At 32.9% G+C, this 22,740-nt stretch overlaps 1 protein-coding gene across 7 annotated transcripts in view; it reads left to right on the plus strand.

Moving 5' to 3' along the window:
* Nucleotides 1–22,740, plus strand: part of LOC132700393 (cadherin-87A) — a 317,031-nt gene that overhangs the window by 263,157 nt on the left and 31,134 nt on the right. For 2 of the 7 annotated variants that reach the window (XM_060667679.1, XM_060667680.1), the window contains exon 1: nt 7,011–7,350. The exons of the other annotated variants lie outside the window; for them this stretch is intronic. The gene's annotated coding sequence lies outside the window, so the exon portion shown is untranslated. Of the gene's footprint in view, nt 1–7,010; nt 7,351–22,740 lie in introns of those variants that run through there. 7 annotated transcript variants of the gene reach the window in all.

Consider the following 22,740-nt stretch of genomic DNA (forward strand, 5'->3'; position numbering starts at 1 on the left):
GATCTAAATAATCACTTACGGACGCAAGCCACTACCACTTTTGGTAAAAATCTTTTTAAATTATTTAACAACGCGGTGTTCGGAAAAACTATGGAAAACATACGTAAGCATCGGGTCGTAAAATTTGTTAGAAAGTGGGAGGGTCGTTACGGTGCTAAAAATTTAATTGCTAGTCCCCGATTTCACAATAGAACTGTACTAGATGATAATCTAATGTTGGTGGAACTGAAAAAATCGGAACTTATTTTTAACAAACCCCTTTACATTGGAATGTCAATTCTGGATCTATCTAAAATTATCATGTATTCGTTTCATTACGATTACATGCTACCCAAGTTAGGTCCGGAGAAATGTAAAATTCAGTATATGGACACGGACAGTTTCATTTACAACATCCATTGTGATGATGTATACGAAGAGGTTATTAAGTCCAATTTAAGCAAATTCGACACGTCCGACTATCCCATTGATAATCCATACAATATGCCTCGCGTCAATAAGAAAGTACTGGGTCTAATGAAGGACGAGGCCAACGGTTCAATAATTTCACACTATGCCGGGCTAAGATCGAAAATGTACACTTATAAAATCTTAAACGGAAAAACTGTAAAAAAATCAAAGGGTGTAAACTACCAGATTGTTAAAAATAAAATAACTTTTGAAGATTTTGTTGATTGCTTGAAAAATTTAAAAGAAAAACATGCTACTCAACGAACCATTCGTTCTTATACGCACGAGGTGTTTAGTATCGAACAAATTAAAGTGGCGCTAAGTCCGTATGACGACAAAAGATATCTTATAGCAAACACGTTTGATACTCTTCCGTGGGGACATTACAAGGCACTGTAATTTTTTTTTCTCTGTTGTAGACAATGGCCGAATTGTTGTCGTTGAAAGATCTATGTATAAAGTCAATTAGTGAAAACGTTCATTCTGTTGCACATTTTCTGCTTGAAACGACCTTACCGAGGACGCTAACGCTACAGATAATGGAAAAATATCCCGAATATAGGTGGAAATATATTAATGCACTCGCTGTCAAATGTGAACGACCACCTCCACCAGATTTGAGTTTGATAACCCGTCAAAAGAAAGTATCGTTGGCACATCGAAATGCCATTTTAGTATGGCCAAGGTATACAGACCATCCTTTTGAGCATTATAGCTATTATTTATGGGAAAAACACTATATAGTGATGACCCGAACATTTCTGTTGATGGTTTGTGAATCTTGCAAAGACGCTTTTATAACTTTTGAAAAAAAATCAAAAATCAAATTTGACAAATTTGATTTTTGCGATTATCGGCACATATCTACAGTCGAAGCCTGTGCATTAATATATATGGTATACCAGAGTCAGAGGAGTTGGTGTGAAAGTTGCTATTCCGAAATACACTTTGAATTAGAACCCGAAGAAGAAATCGATGATCGCACCAGAATATATAATAATTTAATGGCGATAATTGATTTGTTTTAACATATTCATTGCGACCTAATAATAATATTTGTAAAAAATTAGGCTTATGATAGTCTTTTTAGAATCCCCCTCAGAAAAAACGACGATCACACCGGAATATATAATAATTTAATGACGATTCATTGCGACCTAATAATAAAAAATATTTGTAAAAAAAATTAGGCTTATGTTGGTCTTTTTTTTATTGTAATGTAAAAAAAAATGTGTATGAGTGTTTGTGTGTCTAAATAAAAAAAACACTAAAATTTTTGTTTTTTTTACATCAACATATGGCGTGGGGACGGTGGGACGGGGGGGCGGGGGGGGGCGGGGGGACGTGGGGCGGGGGGACGTGGGGCGGGGGACGGGGGGGGCGAGCACCAGCGGCAGCCCCCGGGGGGGCACCACCACCACCACCAACACCACGGACGACGACGGCGGGGCACCACCACGGACAACGATTTGGTCGGCACCACGGACGACGGTTGGCACCACGGACAACGATTTGGTTGGCACCACGGACGACGGTTAGGTTGGCGGCACCACGGACGACGGTTTGGTTAGGGCCGGGGGGGCGGCGACTCTACCAGCGGGGGCTACGCCCCACCTCTACCAGCGGGGGCTACGCCCCACCTCCACCAGCGGAGGCTACGCCCGGGGGCCCCCCGCGGGCGAACGGTTGGCACCCACGGGAGCACGGTTGGCACCACTGACAACCGTTGGCACCCACGGACAACGGTTTGGTTGGAACCACGGACCACAATTTGGTTAGGTCGGTACCACGGACGACGGTTTGGTTAGGCCGAGCGGCCAATGGGCGAGTGACCTTGAACGAGCGGCCAATGGCCGAACGGCCAGACACACAAAAGAAGAAGACCTATGGGCGAGTGGTCCCATGGCCGAGCGGCCCATGGGCGAGTGGCCTATGGGCGAGTGGCCTATGGGCGGCAAAAGATGGGCGGGGGGCCCGTGGCCGAGTGGCCAAAAAGTGAGGTTAGGAGTCCCTGGAAGTCCCTTTATCCATCTACTAACAACATATTACAGTAGATCTTTTGTGGTAAATTTCTAGAAAAAAAAACACTGAAAAACCATGTCATTGACTTTTAATAACAATTTTATGAAAAGTAGCTATGCACATGACTGGTTTCTCGTAAATAACAATGTTTACTAACTATATTCCCACAATAAATCGAAGTAATTTCCCAGTAATATATTGACATCTCTTAAAAAATCTCTTTTATTTGCATACTGAATCGTCATTGTTATTGATGCATCTACGTAATATTGCCCAGATCAATTATAAATTTATCCATTTTCAACAAAGGCTTATATTTTCGGAACCACAAAGACACTGCACCCAACAACTCGTTTCTTAGATACAGATACACGTACTTTTATAACACTTGAATCTAATTGACCATTCAGACCGGCTCAGATAACTGGTCGAAGGATCGGCATCAGTGTCTACAAGAATCACTAAATTCCGGACAATATTTTATAATCTTTTGCTTAAGATTAGCATACTCAAGTTTTAAATAGAAATAACGAAGCATTCTACAGGGTTATGTCTATAGCGCAGACCAATTTCTTAAACAAATCAGTCAGCGTTCATTTGTAAGCTTGACAGCTGGACATACCATTTAATAATTTCTGTATAAATATTGAAATGGTCAATAAACTGATAACAACTTTGTAATATAAATGTTCGGACTTTGAGGAAACATATTGTTCGTAGTACCTAGACACGAAACCTACGCGTTATAAATTTAACGAAATTACATAGCCACTTGTTATATAAAAAAGGAAATGATATATTATGAATGGGAAAAGGTTTCTTCTCGTTAAATTCCATGAGCACAACAAAGCCCTCTCTCAGCTCTAAGTAGCTTACGTTGAAAGAAATTACGTCAAAGTAACATTTCTAGGGATGATGAGACGTCGGTGGAAAAATAGGAACGGAGATTAGATGAGTCGAGTTTTACCGGCGTTAAACGAGTCGTTTTTTAAATTGCTTTTTCTATGAAAGGGATATTCAGCACTGATAAGGATGATTTTGCTTTTGTTACACTTAAGTGGCAGTTACAGATAAGTGAAATCCTCTTCTGGCCGCAGGCTGGAAGAACGTAAATGTGCCGGGAAATTAATTGCATGCAATTTCTTATTATTGTTCGCCCGTGGTAATAATACTCGCTATTCATTATCTGGCGTTGTTAAAAATGTTTAACTTCTTTTACAAACTTATATTATTTTTGCAACTATTGTCGCATTGCGCTCTTATTCAAAGAAACGTTTCCCGCTTTATGTTTATACAGATTTGCAAGTTTAATTAATTATCTTCCTTTGTTAAAAATGATGTTATTAAAAAATATTGCGTTTTAAAATTAAAAAAAAAAGTTTCGCTTTTTCATTTATTCACGGCAAAAACGATACAATTAAGCAAAAATGTATTTCAAAACAGTGTCTTCCACTCTTGCTGCTTTCCGGGCAGCAAAATTTAATTCGTCAATATTTTCTCTCACTGGAAAAATATAATTATATTTGTTTTCGTTTCCCTGCTGTTTTCCTTAACGATACTCGGGATGAAATTAATATTATACTTACAGCTTCTTTTTACTTAGTGAGATACACAATTTGATATAAATCCGGGACCGGTATAAAAAAAATGTAATCTTCTCTCCCAAGATAGTAACTATATTTCCCTAATATCTGTATTTCGAAACGTATTATTAGTAATATATTTTCCTTCGACGACCAGCAGCCATTAGCTCTAGAACTTACTCTGGTTAAAAACCTTAGATGGTGGATACTCACTCTCTAGTCTGCCCTCTGTAGGTACCATATCGGTGAGGTTCACACTTTGATTCTTTGTTCGCACCTGTGAGTGCCGTTATGTAAGTATGTAAAAAAGCCAATCAATTTTTTTGCGAAGATATTGGGACTGGGTACTATCCATCTATTCATTAAAGAACAAAAAAAAGAGGAAACGTTAAATGGGCATTATTGGCAATTTATTTATCATAAGGAGTTCCACTCATTGATTAGTGACATGTTTTAGGAATCCGTTAGATATATAAAAATAACCCTTGATTAGAAAAAGGCGGTAAAATGTCTTATTTTTTAATTTCGTCATTATTGTTTAAAATATTATAAGTTAAAGAATAGCTACACCACCTATAAAGAATAAATTACATAAAATCTTAAAATCGGCAGCAGAGTTATTAAAAATAACATTATTGAATAAACTTTTCTTGAAATAAATAATAATTTTTAAATCAAGAGTAAAGAAAGAGAAAAGAAATTTGGCGGTTAAAGCTACAAAAAGCACTACAAGAGTTTGTCAAGTTTTTTTATTTGATAGAATATTGATTTAATGATTTATTTTTATTTGTTCTTTTAATTTTTAAGAACATAATTTTAAAAATAAAGAAGATTTTTTTTGTGTTTCTACAACTTAATCAAAAAAATTCAAAACCACAGGGATTTTTCATGAGCTCCAAAAGGGCAAACCATGTTTGAGCACATAATATTTATTCTGTTCTTTATCGAAACGTTAGTCAATAATATAAATGCGTTGTGTCCACTTTTGGTTCATATTGTTTGTGTTCCATCCCTATTGAAATTGGCGAAACTGATTCCAAACTTAGGATTAAAATGATCACAAAATTTACGACAATCTCGTTTATATTCGATGCTCTGCTGGTGCCGACTTGACTAAATTTCGGTTTAATAGAATTCTAAGGTAGCATAAACTTTTCAGCACACGTGTATTTCCCTTCTAAAATAAAAATTTTACTTTGAAAATAGCCGCCACTCGCGCGACGCTAGGCTGATTGGAAGAAACGACAATTCTCGGGGGAGACAAATTTATTCCGGCGTGAAGTTGGGTCGGTACGACGTTGCCCGAGAGGTCTTCTTTTATTTTCGCCCATAAATTTTGGTTTGGGTCGCGCTAGTTGTGTTATACGCCCCGCTTTTTATATCCAACGTGTTCAGACGAAAATAAGAGAAAGTATATAAAGAAGTCTATCTGGGTTTGCATTAGGTCGATGTTTTGTTTTGTCCGGTTCAATCGCAGCGCTCGGGGCTGACGTTTTTTAGAAATTCGTTTTGAATTGGGCAATTGAAATATTAATGTTAAATTTCCTCGAAGCTAAAAAGTGTGTGTTAAATTCCTTTAAGAAATTTTTTTCAAACAAGAAACATATATTTTAATAAACATTGTTTCCCGATTTTATTTCTGCTTTGGTTTTAATTTTGACCATATCAACAGACTCTAAGGCACTGCGGTACCAAATGTCTGCCTTTGAAATGGAATGGATGGTGGAAATTATTCGACAACAAAGACGATTATAAATGTATTCCTTTAATAGTACAAAATAATTTTTCAATGCATTATTTACATGGTAATTACACTATCTTTTCTAGCACGAACAATTTTTTTATTTTATAATTTAATTAATTTTAAAGTACTACCTAGCATCGCTTGGAAAAAATTAAAACTTGTTAGATGAAATAATTTTCAAAATGCTTTTAATTTATAGGCTCATAATATAAAATTATATTAATATAACACAATAAAGTATTATATGTATATTATAGATTATAGTATTCTGCTATAAAAATGGCTTTTTATACCTTCGGATTTTTACAAAAAAAAACACACATACACTTACACACAACGAACACACTTTCATACTTTTGATAGTTTTAGAGAGCCAGGATATTGGCAAAATAGTATTAAAATATAATTTTGGCACCGCCATTTCTTGTGTATGACCCTATATAAGCTCCAATATTTGTTAACCAAAGATAGATGTATAATAAAAGTGAGTACTAGATCAGCCTAGAAAACTAGCCACACCAATAAATACTACCACGGAATTTGCTTCGGAATTCTGTTTGGCAATAAACTTAGCATTGGGGCTAGCTATAGGAAAACTACAACTTCGTAGTAAGACTGATAGATAATAATCGTTAGTTAATAATAATTAAAAAGTAATGTTACTAAATAATGATGTTTAAAAAATGCATATAAAAGAAACAAGGTGTACAGATTATAGATATACGCAGGCGTTTAAATTTTCGCTGAAATTTTGGTTGCCTTACTAAAACATCGCGATCTAAGTTAAACATTGGACTTGGATATTTTTTCGACAAGAACTCCCGTAGCCTGGCCCGAGCTTGTGTGTATTCGAAGCGGATGCTGGGTCAAAGGGGGAGACGCTAAGCTAAAAACATATAAATTATTACTAGTAAGTATAGTGAATAGGAGTGTGTATGTAATTAGTGACTTTGTTAATTTGCACGAAATAAATTTTCAGTTTCGTTAAGTTTAACGCTCAACAACTTCTTTAAATTTTACTTTCCGGATTAACAAATGCCAACAATTGTAGTAGATTTAAAAATGTAACAGTATTAAAAGTATGTAAAATATTTTACCATTTCCTATTGTTCGATTACAAATTTACCACCTGCACGCGATATTTCCACTTAGCAACTTGAATTATTATATCGGCGTGCGGATATCGAGCGACATATTGTATTAATGCAGCTTTAGAACAGCATATAATAATATAAACGAACTGACGTTAAACCCGTCAACCGCAATTTGCAATTTACAAAGCTTAATACCATTTATAGAGTAAAGCGGGCTAGTCCGATGCAACCCAAAACCCTAAGCAATTTTTGACGTTGCCCGTGTATTATGCATATTGAATTGAAAGCCGCTCGGTTCATGAAATTGTGTTGATGCGTATATATGGATCTTTAAATTCGATAAAGCCAACCGATGAGCCACAGGGCTGGCGCTTAATTTGCGAAGGATTACGAGTTTGTCAACGCATCTAAAAATATCGGATTGAACCAAAGGAGATAACTGATTATGTAAATCAAGGTAATATTAGAAATAGTATATATGAGAATAGTTCATTTTCAAACCATATTTAATCCATGTGGGGCACTTACTAAGAAAATATATTGGATTGATCAAAAAGTTACAAAAGTTGTACATGTGGTATATATTTAACTAGTTTCTGATTACTTTTAGGCTGATGCAATTGACCTTATAGATTAATTTTTTTACTAACCGAAATTGCTAAATTAATTACTACTAAACCCGTTTATATTTTTATATTACCTTTAAGTACATTTTGAAATAAATCTTTCAGTTTTTGTCAATGAGGCAACATAATAATAATAATAATAATAATAATAATAATAATAATAATAATAATAAGCAGGGCTTTACTTCTCTATAAAAGAACGGTAAGAGACAGATATTTATTTACAATCGAAATTTTTATCAGTGAACAAAGCGTTTTCTCACGTATCCAACTATTGTCGTAGTGATGACCATTGTTACCATAATAAATAGTATAAAAAAATGGTTTTACTTTGTATTTACTGCAAAATCACAGACTTATTTTAAATATTTATATATTCCAAGAAATATTATTTATAATAAAAAAATAATTTATTAATATTGATTGAAAATTAAACAATACAACACTTAAAGTTACTTCACATTTATATATTGTAAAAAATAAAAAAATAAAAAATATATTGTAAAGAAATATTGCTTAAGAAATCTGAATTATGAATTTCGCACCATTAAAGGCTTTAACAACCACAAATCGGTGTGTCTAAAGAAATATTTTTAGAAACCTGAATCTTTGGTGTAATAAAGCCAGACGCTATTGTCAGCAAGATAATATCATAATTACAGTTTTATAAATTCAAATAACTTCAAATAAAAATTTTATTGAGTCACCTTCCTGCGAAAATCTTTCAATGCTAGTCCTTGTCAGGTGCGTACCAGACTAACATAGTCTATAGAAATATTCAGCTCAAGCGACTTCTCGAACTCTCAAGTTAATGGATGTGTTGTAAGCTGTGCTTTTCTGAACAGCGAAGATACTGATATATTTTACCTATACCAGAATTTGTTTAAAATAAACGAATACAAAATCTTGTCATTTTTTTCTAATACAGTTTATTAGCTTTAGAACTGGTCAAATTAAGTTTCTTTCTCTATTCGGGACTAATTTTATATAAGCTACCATGTTATTACATAGTCTGGTCCGCCTGTTGGATAGCCTTTGGGTCTGTAAATAAATAAATAGCTATTACTTAAATCCAGTGAAAAGATTGTGCATCGACTAAATCAATAATCCACTTAAAAAGTATTTTTTATAAAACGACTACCTGGATCAACTCTATCAATAGTAGAGTTACCACACAATCAAGGCTCTCAGTTTTGCCTTCTTCTCCTGATCTTTTCTCAATAACTCATCTATTTATTTTACAGTAGAGAAAAACAATATCCAATTTTTCTTTTTGTATATCACATTATCTCATCAATTTTTGTCTGCCGTATCGCCCTGGATGCGCACGTCACATAAACGGAGACGTTAATCTCCGCTCATTTTCTATTGTGCCACCCGAAGCTGACGTTGCTGTGTCTTCAGAACATCACATTCTCGTCGTCTATACAATTTTTTTCATCAAAATTCTATTTCGCCCTATAAAGCTATTGTGTCGGCGGAGGAAATGTTATGAGGGAGAGTGTAAAAACTTTGTCGTTTGCTATATATTACGGATTTTAAGGGGAGACACGACATAATGACTTCTAAAACTCGGATTACAATAGCGGTCTACCCCTTTTTGTATCCGGTTTTTCTTAGGCTAAGATTTTTCGGTAGTTTATAATATAATAATAAAAGTGGTAAAAGAATAGGAAACGGGCGCAGGTAAGAAAATTCGAGACGCTCGATCCATTACAACGAGGCCAGCTTAATAGGAGTAGTATAACGTAATAGTATAACGTAACCTAGTTAGAGCGTAATCGAAAATATTCAAATTGTAAAATCGGCATGGCGAAATCTTCATCGCCGATCGATAGAGATTTTTTTTTTAATTTTCGCCTATATTGAAAATTATCATCCAAGAGAGTATATCCTACGGCATCGGCTAAATGAAATATAAGGCGTTTTCAACTTTCTAAACAACTTCAAACCAAAACTCTTTTATTTATAATTTGGATAAAAAATATTATTTGAGTACTTCTATGAGCCAAATGGAGTTGTGTATTCAGAAATTTCTATAATTCTTCGTTTCCCACAAATGAATATAACGTTGTTATTTTATATTGTAATCATAGTTTTCTATGGTCTAAAAAGTGCTCGCGTTAACCCCTTTCAAATCTATTTTAAAACTGGTGGTACTGAAAAGTCGATTATTGGTGGTACCGTTCACCGCCAGGAACGATTTTTCTGAGGTCAATTTCTCAAGCTTAACTCAAAAATACAAAATCCCAACAGACTATGTAGAATTTTAATTTTAATATTTTGGATTGCTCAAGCGACACCCTGTATAATGTTGAGAAATATGGGCAAAATTATAGTTATTTTAATGTAACATAATAGTTTTAAAATACAAAATAATAAAATTGAACCTAGGTAAAATAAGCTGATTATTTTTACTTATTAAGCAAGTTAAGTAAATGTTTTTGTTGTGTTTTCGTTTGACAACATGTTAGACTTTGTCCTATCATATCTTTTTTCGAATTTTGATACATATTGAATTGCAAAATATATTTAGAAATTAAGTTTGGCCACTAAAACGCCGCAAAATCCAATAAAGAATACAGGTGACGTCATTAATTTACATTGACAGCCAATACTTTGGTTTAAGAAAAGCCACAATTTTATACCTCTGTCTTTCAAACTCTCTCTCTTAATAATATCAATGTGGGCGTGAAATTCCCATACCACGCTCTTAATAAAAATGTAGATAAAAAGGACTGCTTCAAAAACAGCAAACAGATAATGGACTATACCGAAGATGTATGATCTCCCCTTGTTTCCATTTCTTGTTGTAAGATGCCATTAATATTCACCCATTTTTCCCCTCTTTAATATGAATTTCAATATCAAAACGCAAGAACCTGAAACCGACACAAACTAATAAAAACACATTTTCCTAAAAAAATCACTAAAAACATCATTTTAATACTGTATACGAAAAGAAACTCTGGTCCTTAAAATATGGTTTATACCGAACACCTGAAGGCAATTTCCTTATCAAACAAGAAAGGTGAAGCCGCAGTAAATTTTCGCGAGATAAAACCCTTCTTACAGCAGATGTGTTTTATTACTGAACCGTAAATTTTCAACCTCAAATTGCGCTTCTTTATGTGCAAACGGTTACTTATTATAACTGTTTAAAATTTCATGAGTCAATTACGTTTAATATGTGCCGCACTCAATGTTCCCAAATAGAAAAGCTTTCGGTAATTGTTAATTTAAAAAAACGAGCTTATGATCTACGGCGCATGCATTTTTTTGAGCTTTTTAAAGCCGCATTTGTCGATACCAATTTCCATCGTATCAATAACCCAACCCATATAACCAAATGAACAATGAATCTGCATTTTTTATTAATTAATATTAAACTAGAAACGCAATTGCAGTATTGGAAAAATCCTCAAATTTTGCATTTAAACTAAAAATTTAGTGGCGTATATTAGTCCATCCGTCAGTAGCATTTTTATATTTTATATTTTATATTTTTATAATTTAATAGCCATGTAAGTATATTTTAAAAAATACATATTAAAAAAACGCGTTAACACATGTGTGCTTTTCAAGTTTCTTATTTGTCTCCAATAAAATATGAACAAAGATTCAACTACATTCTAAATTCTATGACTGAACTTTGTCTTACTTTTATCATAATTTGTTAGTTATAGAGTTATTTTAATTCATGAAAGACGCTGAAGCAAAAAATTCATTTAGTTTCATTTTTTAAAACATTAAATTACATTAAAAATGTACGAGGGTCATAATATTAAAATGGGTCAGCGTTAAGTATAAAAGCGCACTCTATCTTCATGATTAATTAATTTTTCACCTTTGGTAACTTTAAGTACACACTAATTTTCAAATTAAAATCTTACTCCTTTTAATAATAATTGTAACCCGTGAGAACTTAACGAAAATTGAGCCACATTAACTTCATAGAGATCCTAGAAATCACAAAATTAAGTAGACCTCAAACGCTCAATACCAATTCTTATAAATTAAAATTAAAACCAAATTGTATTTAAATTGTATTTAAATTGTATTTAGGCACATTTAGAATGTTATCTGTTAATGGTAACCTGAAAAATATTTTAAAATATAAGGGAATTTTGAATAACCCTATTATTCAAAAAATCGGAAATCAAATTTTTTTCTAACTTTGACAATTTCCAACGAACCTCTACCATGTATGCAGATTTTGGGTGATATTGTTCTCACATGAAACAAAAGTTCTTTGCGTTTTTTGCTACGCTGTTGTGTATAAAAATATCAGGATCACCCTACTGTAATGCGTTTTACAAAACTTCTGGATCAGTCAAGCTCTGAAGAAGCCAACGGGATGATTGGCGAAACGTCAGCAATTTCGACTAAGCAAAAACCGACGCAGGAGGAATCCAGAAGTTTTGTAAAAAGTATCAGGACCACCATTTGCAATTTGGTGTGGTTTGTATATGACAAGCATAATTTCATATTTGTGCACCACATTTTTTAGCTAACCTTACACTGCAATGATTGTTTCACTCAAAGTATGTGTATATCCAATAAAAGGTTCCCTCGATTGAGGTTCGTGTGAGAGTATGTAAACACAAATAACATTTTTTTTTGCACCGTGATTGTTAACAATTGGTTCATATTAACTAAAACAAAATAAAAACTAATACAAAATTAGAATTTTTTTAACGGAATCATTATTTGGAAGCCAAAGGTAATAAATAATCAAAATTTTATTACATTTACGGAATTTGCAACGTTTTTGGATAGCGAAACCGGAATAAATCAAAGGTTAACTCTTTTCCACGTATATGTAATCCACCTTGGTGGAAACTCGGCAAAGTCCAATAACATGAACAGCGGCACATTCCGCAAACCATAAATCTTCAGTTTTGTGTATACGTTGCAGAAAAAGTCTTTAATCTTTGCCACACTTCCCTTATGTTGCTTTCGTGGACTTATATAGTCGGTTTTAACGTCATATTTTTGTCTGAGTTTACAAATTTCTTTCGACGGAAATGTTTCACGGTGTCGCATTTAAAACGATATAGTGTCGAAGTTTCGTGGGCTTGATACTTTCGCAAACAACTTTGTTTTGGATGTCACTTTAATGTGGTTTATAGGATAGGAGTTGTGCTTATCTTGCCCCGAGTGTTGGCAGTGAAAATATTGTTATGCCATAACGGTTATACATTTCGTGCAAATGTTAATTGCCAATTAAGTTTATTGCTTGGCTGCCGACCTTTCTTGATAGGATTACGGAAATGTCTGTAATGGATGCTAAAAGGACACTTTGAAGTAGGACAAAGTGTAATTTTGAATCATAAAATATTTAAAATGATATATTAAATTCCAAACAATTTTAAAATGAAGAATAACTCCAGCATTTACTTTAATATTTTCAAATGTTGCAACTGCTTTATATTTGTAAAAATATATAACATGTAATGATATTTATTATAATGTAAATTTCAAAATGTTTTGGTAAAATGGAAATTAGATTTCTCTCTTCCTGTTAAACATTTTATTATCTTGCGATTTATAGCTTCTATTTCTAATTAGTTTAGAACTGAAATTAATTTATAGTATAAAAAGTGAAGCTTAAGTTAAAATATTAATCCTACCTGTTTTCATCTTTTCAATTACGCTTTTATTTTAGCTGTATATTTTCAAAACAAAAAAATAAAGTTTGGTACAGTTTTTACCCGACAAAGGAATATGGATTCAAGCAACAAAAGTTTTTTAATTTTTATTGAGTAAAAGCGAGCTGTGTTCTCAATTTGAGTTGAAAAGAATTCATATTTAAATTTGTTGAAATCTTCCACGAAGAATATCTTGATAGTAAGATTTATCTTAATCAAAAACATTTATATTGTTTATTAGTATTCTAGTTTTCATTTTTTCAATCTGATATATTACGAATTACGAATTCTCGGAAAATTCGGTTTTTAATAGATAATGAATATTACAATGCCTTATAAATGGCTTTTAAATTTGTACTCTCCTCATTGCAAACCACTCGGGAAACTTCTCGCATATTCATATAAAGTCGCAATATTTTGAAATCTCTTACCTTAAAATGAAACTTTCGCATCATATTATGAAAGTACTTGAAAGGACGCAATCACCCGAAAATAAATTGTGAAAATATAAATTAAAACGGAGCCAATCAAGCAAAACCTATTATCCCCGTCTTATAATGAAAATGGAAGAGAGAAAGTATATTTCTAAAAGGGAGTACGAGAAGCGGCAGATGTATTCGACAAAAGCTGCCATCACTGGTGCGAACAAAGACCAGGAATCTAACTTTCAAAAGAGGCATTTACTTTGTAAGGTCCTTTGTGGTGTACACGGTAGTAACGAATTTATGAGGTTCCGAATAGGGAATGGCAAATCTTAATATTCTAACCCTTTTATGGTATAAGCTGCCATATTTGATTTTTTTTCATGCAAAGATTTCTGTTATGGTCTCATATAGGAGCATAAAGTCTGAAAGTTATGGTTTCAGGTTTAAAATATGTTATATATGTATTGTAAAACGACTCCCTTTCTATATTTTAAGATCCTACTAGACATTAAAATAAATCAACCAAAAAAATGTGGTAATAAACAGGTAAGCTTACAGGAATATAAATTTAAACTGATTTATCTGTTAACTTATATATTTTTAAAATGGTTAATTCCAATATTCAAGCTCAACTCAATTTGATGATCACAAATATGACGATAAAATTTTTATAGTCGGCTGTTTGTCAAAATGGGTCTGTGTTTATGTGAAAAGAATAACGTATTAAAAAGATCTTTATTTAGAATTATTTACGGCAGCAATCCTCAAAATCAAATAAAATCAAAAATTAAAAAAGATATGGAGCGCCACCATTTAAATTGTACATTTTAATAAATTAATTAAATTAGTTATAAATAATATATAAAAATATATATAAAAAAGGATTCCTTGAATCTACACGTGATAGATTCAAGACTGAAATAATTCTACTTGCACTTTAATTTGGTTAGTTAGTTATTTAGTGGACGTAAATATAAATTGTTTAAACTGACAGCCCGACCGACAGAGACATCAAATCGTGTATTAATAATATAAATCTTACCTGAACATTCTTGATTTAGTTAAAGTGTAATATGTCTTATGCCTCATTTGTGTTGTATAACGACAAAATAAAAAAAAGTAGGTCACAAATGATAATGATAATTAAATCTAAAAAATTTCAATGTCACAAAGTTAATCGTTCCTTTACGTCCCTTTTTTCCTTGATTTGAACTCCATGTCATAATGACCAAAAAAATAAATATAAAGACACAAACGGCCAAACAGCTGATTGACATTCAAAATCTATCCCAGGCAGCAAGTTACATTGGCTAACATTTTTTTCGCTTATTGAATCTTGCTTGAGTTAGTTGTGACATGGGTTAGTCCGCTAAAATATGTCTAAATGCTGAACAAACAATAAAAAAAGTGGCAGCTTCGTATTTTGTTTTGATATCTTGCTTCAATTCAAAATTTAGTGCAGATAAATGGAAGGCCGAATAAAAATAGAGATCTGTTTCCAAATTTTTAAATTATTAATGACAATGGTACTGAAATTATAAAAATGCTAAATAAGATATTCAAATAAAACAACTGCAAGTGTAAAGTAACCGTTTCTTGTGTTTTAATCAATTTTCTTATAAATTTGGTCTTAGTAAAAACTACCGTCTGGTTCGAGTCTTAACAAATTAATTATATTTTAATCTGATAATGTAAATATGTTAAAATAAGATAAATAATGTCTTTGTGTGTTCTGATGCCAATAACTTAAACAGTATTGGAATTATTAACAATAACGTCTTTTACATATTTGCATAATAAAGCAATTAAGCAGTTAAAATATCAACATGTTTTTGTGGGAATGACTATTCAACTATTTCAAGATTTTGGATGATAAAATTATCCAAAATCTTAAAATAGTTGACTTTATTAGTCCACCCTACAAAACTCTCCGTTAACTTTGCCAGTACGCTAGAGCGATACGACCCGCCCCTACGACCACACACCTTGCTTGTCTTTTTATTAAGTACTATCTCTTAATTAATAATGTTACAATTAATTTAATATTAAACACTTTTCGAGTATAATACAAGATGACACTATACTTAGGACAAGATAAGTTGTAGGTAATATTAATTGCCAACTGTAATATGACCTTAATATCATACAATAAACAATGCGCATATAGTTCGATTCGATTTTATTAGACAATACTGTTTAACAGCACTGAAATTTTAAATTGAACAATCCAGGAATTAGCAATGTTCACTAATTTTTAATTGCGAAACAAACAAACAAATACCGCGCGAGAAATATTTCTACAATAACATGGTATTTCCTCGTCTTCGCCTTCTCTATTTGTATAAATAACTATTCTCTAACTATCATAACAATATAAAATTCGTTTAAAAGATTAGCGCAATATGTCGAAACAAAATTGGGACGCTTGACATCGATAAATACATTTGGATAATCATTGAATCGACTTTTGGTAGCAAGTGGAGGAACGTCGTGTGTGAAATTTGTCTACTAACAAATTATATTACTACGCGTAAAGCCAGATTTACAAATTACCGCGTAACATATTACCGAAACTATTCGGAAGCGTCGCCAATCATTCGCGCACCAGTAGACTTGTTCCGATAGATTCGCCAGATCTCCGATCAATGCCGTTCTGTACAGAGTCAAGCCGATCAATAAGGATTGGCTTTGAGAAATTGAAAAAGTTGGCAGCTTTTGGTTAAAAATAGGAGTAGATATATTCCGAATATTTGGACGCTTTTAAAATCATTTCAACTTTTTGTTTTAATTGAAAAGTAAAGAAAATATTTATACATACAATTATTTACTTACTTTACTATCATTTGCTTAATTTTTTTTTCAACTTAAAATTTATAGTATGTTATGCAACATAAATGACAAGTAACGAGTTTTTAGTAAACGACGGTCAGATAAAAATACAATGTAACCAATTAAAATATATATTATGTCTAAAGAAGCTTATAAACTATGCATACTCTAGTTCTTCTACTAACATTAGTTTTTGGGAACATTCTGCGAAGACAGCACAAATATATTTAACTATGAGAACTGACGGATGTCGAAATACACCGGTTTACTCCCAACCCGTGACTAAAGTACCGGAAATGCTCGAAGTGGCTCAGGGCAGTGCTAAATAATTTATATTGTGAAGCGACAGTTTGTGACGCTTGTGGATCCAACTGAATAAAAATGTCAAATATTTTAAGCAACTTTTAACCACTCCTAATGTATAAAGCTATAAATTATTTAAATATATACAAACATTCATTTTTATTGTCTTCTTTCTTTTTTACTTACCCTCTTCGTCCAAGGTCAGAATTAAAGACACAACAGTTGTTTTCTTTAATAGGCTAGGCATTCTTTTCCAATAATTTATTTTAAGGGTACGATTATATGAGGATTAAGGATAAGATAACATTTTAGTAGACATAACGGAGACCTAAAAATTTTCTGTTTTGGCCAAAACTTCTAATTTTCAATTTACCCCAACAAGCAAAAACATAATAATAAATTCTACGAATTGTTGTCCTCGATCGATAAAATTTCATTATATCGTTTTTTCATTATATGGTTTAAGCTAAAAATTACTCAAAGCTTTATCATCATTATTATAAGTATCTCGATCTATACAACATATATTTTACAGCAACTAACGAATTTCCGATCGAACCTATACCTACTAAGTTATTTTTAACAACCAGTTCATTATTTGTTTGAATTTTCATGGCCTTTATTTGAATTATGTCACAACGTTCCAATATTTCCAACTGTTATGAAGAGAATTGTTAGAAAAAATTTGATTCGTGCTATAATATTACGACCTTTTACCAAGCAGATTAGTTAAGTATTTAGGGTTATTACATATAATTACTTAAAGCATCGAATAGAGATAGCATGTTATCTATCAACAAAAGTTTATTCATTTAAGTGGAACCGGAATGGGTTTATGTATTTTCTAAATGACAGTACAGAAATAAAGAAATATGCGTTTTGGACATGTAATTTTAGCTTATTATATTCAGAAAAATAGTGATAATAAACTGCTGAACTGTTTCTTCTTCACTATGTTTATACTTCTAATGACATAAAGATTTTATTTTGCAGTATACATCTTGCGTTTATTATATGATTGACGTGTATATTGAATCTTGTGGCAGAATCTAAATGCACCCCCAAACTCTTAGCTTGGCTTAGTTAAAGCTTTTGCTGCGTTTAGTCTCAAACCATGCTTACTCGAGTATTCGATAACTTGTCCAACAATTTATCAAAGTAACATTTTCTATTGAAAATATCGTCGGCGTACAAATGCAACAGACAATATTTAGAAAAGTTCTGGATATCAGAAATAAATATGCAGAGAAGAATCGGTACCAAAATACTCAAATAGTCACAAAAATATAACGTAACTGTAACTTTCTCCAGAAGCAATTAGAGAATATTAGGTCTCAAAGTTTTCATGTTACACACTTATACCTATAAAGTTTGTTTGCCACAATTTGCCATTTCGGAATATTTAATTTTCTCCATAATTTTCGTTCATTACTTGGCTGCGCGTAATGAAAGTTTCATTAGTTTATTCAAACAAAACAAAATTTAACTTAAAAACTAAGCAATAGGTCTTGAGATTAAAAAAGATGCATACAAAATTACTCAATACTTCTAAGAATAATAATGCTTTGATCAGTGATCATTACTAGCAACACATAAAGAAGATTTGACTATACCAATCAACTTCAACGCTTTCAAATAATTTGTAAAATTTCTAAAAAGTTTCGAGTTTACTAACCGTTAAAAGTTTGCCGAAAATTATTATGCAATCTTTCAAATTAAGTTTACTTCAATTCATATGTCGCTTGAATCGAATCCCGACAAAACTGCATGAGGTTTGCGGCTTTTCGGTTAAATATGACGGCGTAAACAGAATAGAAACGTTATGAAAATCCGCATCAAAAATCCCGGAGAAAAAGCCATAATATCCTTGCGCATATTTTAAAATTACGAGCGATCCATTATCCTGTCTTTTTCAACGTTTTTATTTTCCTCATTCTTTCATTTTTGCTTTCTTGCCCGCCGCGGTGGAAATTTTTGAATAAACATCATCATTTTTAAATGTCTTTTAACATCTAACGTCTATTAATTTGGTGATTTATGTCTAAGCGGGAAGACAGCTCGTTGAAAAAAAAGGTTTCAAAATTTTTGACGATATTATTAATTCAGATTTTATCTTTGAAATTGTCTGGAAATGCGACATTCGTGATTTTATATATTGGTAATAAATCGTTCTTGTAGATTGGGGCTGGCTATAATATTAAGTTACACAGAACTCCATCGATCTGCCTCTGTCCGTTTTTAGGTTGGGGTTGTCAAATTGGGGGATATTTCGGCACTTGGGATGCGGATATAAATGCAGCGTTCTTAAATTTTCGAATGAAATTTTGAACCACTTTTCGGTTCTTTCCATTTTTGAATCGACAATGTAATTTTTTGGTTAGTTTTAGTCTAAAAAAGAGTCCCTAAGTAAATATTTTAGTAAGTTCTTAATTATCCCAAGAAAATTACAAATATACGACACTGATATACTGATACTGATTACCACCTTCTATTATTTAACGCAAGTCGTGAATTTCCTAGAACTATCACCTACACGCAAACCGTCAAGATTTGATAGTCGGAAACTAAATGCACGTACAGTGTCTCGTTTTATTCCATATTTTGCAACATTTTAGCCACTTTATGTCGCATAGGGTCATAAAATCCAATGGGACACTAGATACCGTCGCGGAAAAGAAATCGATTGAAGTTGAAATCTTTTTGAAAATGTGAACCTTATTATAAAATTGTCTATCTTCACTTTGCAGATTACTTTGGAATTACCAATTTAATATTATAGAAGAAATTATAGAAATAAATTTCTTCCGAAGTTTATTTTTATTTTTTAATCGAATATCTAGCAAAGTAGTTTTTAATGTCATAATTTTTTCGTTCTTTTCAAAAATTATTAAATCCAAAATATAATTTTGCCCAAGGTGTTTAGAAAAGGTAGCTTAACATTCAAATAACGATGCTGTAGCTTTCGGATACCACGCGTCAAATTAATCTCATAATTACGGATTAATCCCAAAATTTAGAAGTGGCAATTATTCGAACTTTGATCCAATTTAATTTAATACCACTAAAATCATTTCCGGAAATATTGGCTTCTGATATTTTGGCCCCGGAAATTTAATGGTTTCTATTCAAACCTGTCTACTTTGCAAAACCAAAACGTTGTCAATTAATTAGGTGTGATGCTTTTATGTCACCAATACGTAATTATCAATGTGCAACATGTTAAAAGGCGATCGGATATATAATTTCCTACTTTTGTTTAATTACTTGGGATCTAATATAAATATCTAAATTAAAATTAGTATCTATCTATGCGATGATATACTTTGAGTATTTGCCTACTTGAGTAAACTGTTATTTTACGGCAACAAGTTGCTAAAACTACCTTGAAAACACTACTCAATTTTCTTAGATTCACAGTGGTGATATTTCTGAATGTTTTAGAGAAAATTGTCTTAAGTTAATAGGGCACTTCGTGCCTGTAATAACTTTTGCCAGACTTCATAAAAAATAATTTAATTTTATTCATTATCTCAGACTTCATTTTTATGTATGACGTATATCTTGCTGCCCATTCGACAATAAATATTAAAATAGCGTTTATCAAACAAGTTGCCACAATGTATCTATTGTAATTAAAATTAAAATAATTAAATATTATAAAAAAAAAATAATAATTATAAAAGATTAGAAATTCAATACATTTCTTCCTGTCTTTTTAACGTTTTAAAAACTTTTAGTGGTCAGAATATAACTGTGGAATAGTTGACTTTAAAAAGGACATAAAATACATTTTTTACATTCAATTAACATTTATATTAATATTAATAGTTTATATTTCGTGGAAAGTGGAAAGTTTTAAATTTGCTTTTTAATTTTTTTAAAATACACTTTCACCTGGCTTGGTGGTAAGGGATTTACATTCATATTTCCCGATCCACTTTCTCTCCCACCTAAAAGATCCCTTCGGATTAAATCCGGTACCTCTTTCATGAGACACATTGATATTTGCTAGGGTTGATTGGGGGGTAAAGGCACATTGATGCGTCAAACACAGCTTCTCATATGCTATTGTCAACCTCACCTACAAGTGGCTCAATATTCTTCAAGTGTGCGCACCCACAGCGAAGAAAGAAGACCAACAACTAGAAGATTTCTGCCAAGATGTAGAAACGGTTTTAAAGATGACCAAAAATCAAGACCGTGACCATAATAATTGGGGATTTAAACGCTAAAATTGGCTTAGGCGAAAAAGATGACTGGGTTGGTAAATATGGGTTAGGAGAGCGAAATGAAAGGGACGAGCGTCTGTATCAATTATATCAAGAAAACTCAATAGTTATCGCTAATACGCTTTTCGAACACCCCAAGCGCCGCCGGTATACCTCGAAATCATCGCAAGACATATCCCAGCACATAGTCGTCATACATCAAATATTATGATAAAACAAAGGTGCAGGAATGCGGTGAGAGACATCAAAACATATCCGAGTGCAGATGTGGGCTCGGACCATGTTCTGTTAGTAGCGGATATCAAAGTCAAACTCAAGAAGATAAAGGTACCAACATGGAAAACCGGCATTAACACCAACCAACTGAAAGACATTAACACCATGAGAGACGTTTTCAAAGATGTAAACTGAAACCTACAAAAGCAAAAAGAGGAAAAGGACGTAAACGATAATGAAGAAGATCAAGAAGACATGTGGAGAGATTTCAAATTTGCAATGATAGAGCCGTGCAGAAAATACCTGAGACCAAGATGACGGACGAGATCCTTAAGTTAATGGAAGAAAGAAGAATAACCAAAACCTCATATCAGAAGAGGTGCCGAGAGCTCAGAAACCGATTAAGGTATGAATGCCGACAAGTAAGTGCACGAAAATTGAGGAGTTACAACAGCGACAAGATCTACACAACCTTCATAACAGGATTAAGGAATTTACTGGCAGTGGCAGAAAGCAAAAGTCATACCTCCTTATAGACAATAACGGAAACATTGAAGTAGATATGGAGAGACAGATGCTACAATGGGAAAGGTACATTAAAAACTTGTTCGATGATCCGAGAGTAGAGATACAAGCTATTACCGAAGGACAAACGGGGTCTACGATTCTGAAAGAAGAGGTAAAACGGGCAATAGAGACAACAAAAAGTGGGAAAGCGCTGGGTCCTGACGAAGTACCTGTGGAAGTGTTCAAGCTGATTGAAGAACAACATTTGGACACTATTCAACAGAATATACATAACAGGGATCAAACCAACGGAATGGCTAGAATCGACCTTTGTTACAATACCCAAAAAGGCAAATGCTAAAAGATGTGATGAATAACGTACAAAAAAGTTGATGAGTCACACACCAAAAGTATTCTGGAAAGTCATACACCGCAGAGTATTTTAGAAACTCGAAGATAACATCTCGGATACCCATTTCGGTTTTAGAAACGGATACATTACTCGGAACGTATTATTTGCGTACAATATTCTCATACAACGCTGTCTCGATGTCAATCAGGAAGTTTACGCCTGCTTCATAGATTACAACAAGGCGTTTGATAAAGTGAGTAGAAGTGCTAAATCAGAAAAACCTGCACTCGCGAGACATCAAGATCAACCTTTACTTTAATCAGAAGGCAACAGTACGAGTGCAATAAACGATGACTGACCCTACGCAAGTCAAACGTGGCGTAAGACAAGGCTGTGTCCTCTCGACGCTTTTATTCAACATCTACTCTGAAGAAATATTCATCAGAGCCCTTGTATGCGATTCGAGAGGTATCAGAGTAAATGGCAAGATAATTAATAACTTGCGCTACGCGGACGATACTGTCCTTCTTGCTGAAAATAGGCATGACCTACAAGAACTGCTAAATAAGGTCATCACTGCCAGTTGACACTTTGGTTTGACGCTCAACACACGGAAGAACAAGGACATGATCATAACAAAAAACAACGCCCTGCAACAACAACTTTATGTAGACGGAGAACAATTAGAGCGGGTTACAAAATATAACTA

The sequence above is a fragment of the Cylas formicarius genome, unplaced genomic scaffold, assembly GCF_029955315.1.
Source record: "Cylas formicarius isolate icCylForm1 unplaced genomic scaffold, icCylForm1.1 PGA_scaffold_4__25_contigs__length_36172078, whole genome shotgun sequence".
NCBI lineage: Eukaryota > Metazoa > Arthropoda > Insecta > Coleoptera > Brentidae > Cylas > Cylas formicarius.